Consider the following 1,701-nt stretch of genomic DNA (forward strand, 5'->3'; position numbering starts at 1 on the left):
CCTGAGCCCCCAGCCTCCCACGGACAGAAGGTTGGGCCTGGAGGTTGGAACGCTGTGGGGTGCTCCTGGGTTCACCTGGCGTGGAGGTGGGCCGCTGGGACTCACTTCCCCCCGCCTCCCGCAGCCCGAGGCGGGCTCCGGGGGAACCCCGCCTGGCCCTGGGCAGTGACCGGGGAAGCAGCCCTTGGCCCGCTGCACACTCTTCTATGAAAGCCCTTAGCGGGCCCGACCAGACCTGCCTCCCGAGCTAGATGCGCTCCTACCACCTTCTTTGGGGCAGGAACCTGGTCTCGTCCGTTTGGGGCTCCCCAGCGTCTAGCCCCGTGCACAGCCCAGATGAGGTCCATCGGTCAGTTGCCTGTTTGCAGATCTGGCTGTAAAAAGCCTGGTCAGTGCTCTGCCCAAAGTTAGATAATTACACCCAAGGGGGTCAGTGTAGAGGCAGAAGTGAGCAGTCATCCCAGAAGTTCATTTCCCCTCTGCTTTGGCCCTTCTCACCCTCTCCTCTCCTGGTCCCCTTCTCCCTCCCCCAAGAAACAGAAAGTGATGTAACTGTGACAACTAACAGCAGGAAGGCTGACATCTGGATCTCCACCATCCAGGGGAAGGGAAGGTGTTATTTGACACTTAATGAGTCCCCTTGATGAAGAAAGTAAGTCCATTGCTTCCCATGACTGAGGCTTTTAACACCAAGTCCGTAGTGCTACGCCCTAACGCCTCTCTCCCGGCCCTCTGTTCTGGCTCTGAGGTACAGATTACTACCCTGTACTTCCCCGTGCACCAAGCACCGTGCCTGGCAGCGGCTGATACTGAATAAATGCCTATTCATGTCTCTGCAAAAAGCCCTTCCTTTGAAAGCAACCATTTTCCCTGTCGTCCGCCTTTTTGAGAGGTAACTTCCTACCTTGGGAGCTAACGTCCCCTCCCTGCATCTCCTCCTCTTTCCACCCCAGGGAACCTACAGATTGGACCTGACTCCTAGGCAGGGTCCAGAGGACAAGCATTCTCTGTCCCCTGAGGCTGTTCCTTCTAGGACAGGGTGATGACCCCACTCACCCGCATGTTGAGGGACTCTGAGGCGTGCACCTCAGCTTGTCTAGAGCTCAGGAAGGAAACCGGGTGTCCTGTCGCGTGGAGAGGAGAAGAGCGGCCACCTCTTTCTGCGTCCTATGTTTCCATTGGCGTAGCTCAAAATATCAAAACCGGTGTTTGCAGCAGTCCCATCACATTGCTGAATGGGGTGGGGCTTGCTGTCAACTAAAACCCTAGCACTTGCACAACATGTAAATGCCATGACCATCCCACAGCTCCTGGTCAGCTGCCAGTTTCTCTGTCCCTGCAGGTTTAGCGTCTTCCTGCTCTCTCGGGGATGATAGTGCGAGGCAGAGGCTTACTTCTCCATGGGGGAGGGGGGGCCGACTCCACCTCCCTCTCCCTGCTCTCTTCTACCCTGTTCTTGCTCGACCCCGCCCAACTCTTTAACCGATGAAAAGGAGGAAGGCAATCTGCCCTTGGTTGGCTTTAAGTAACTATAAATGTTCCCTATTGTCAGTGAGCACAGAAACTCATAAAGATCCATGTGTGACAGAAGAGGCTATTGATGAAGTTTCCACAGGTACACAGTTCACTTTTATTGCTGATTTACATTATTTCTCTGAGATACCCCTTTTAGTAAATGACAGGGTGTGGCTAGCTGAGTTG

At 54.9% G+C, this 1,701-nt stretch overlaps 1 protein-coding gene across 2 annotated transcripts in view; it reads right to left on the reverse strand.

Moving 5' to 3' along the window:
- CLIP4 (CAP-Gly domain containing linker protein family member 4) overlaps positions 1-1,235 on the reverse strand; it is a 55,925-nt gene extending 54,690 nt beyond the window's left edge. Inside the window, exon 1 of one of the 2 annotated variants that reach the window (XM_015566349.1) lies at positions 1,057-1,235. The gene's annotated coding sequence lies outside the window, so the exon portion shown is untranslated. The remainder of the gene's footprint in view (positions 1-1,056) is intronic. The other variant, XM_015566348.1, reaches the window with a different exon arrangement.
- Positions 1,236-1,701: the final 466 nt, after the last annotated feature.

Source organism: Myotis davidii, unplaced genomic scaffold, assembly GCF_000327345.1.
Source record: "Myotis davidii unplaced genomic scaffold, ASM32734v1 scaffold238, whole genome shotgun sequence".
Classification (NCBI taxonomy): Eukaryota; Metazoa; Chordata; class Mammalia; order Chiroptera; family Vespertilionidae; genus Myotis; species Myotis davidii.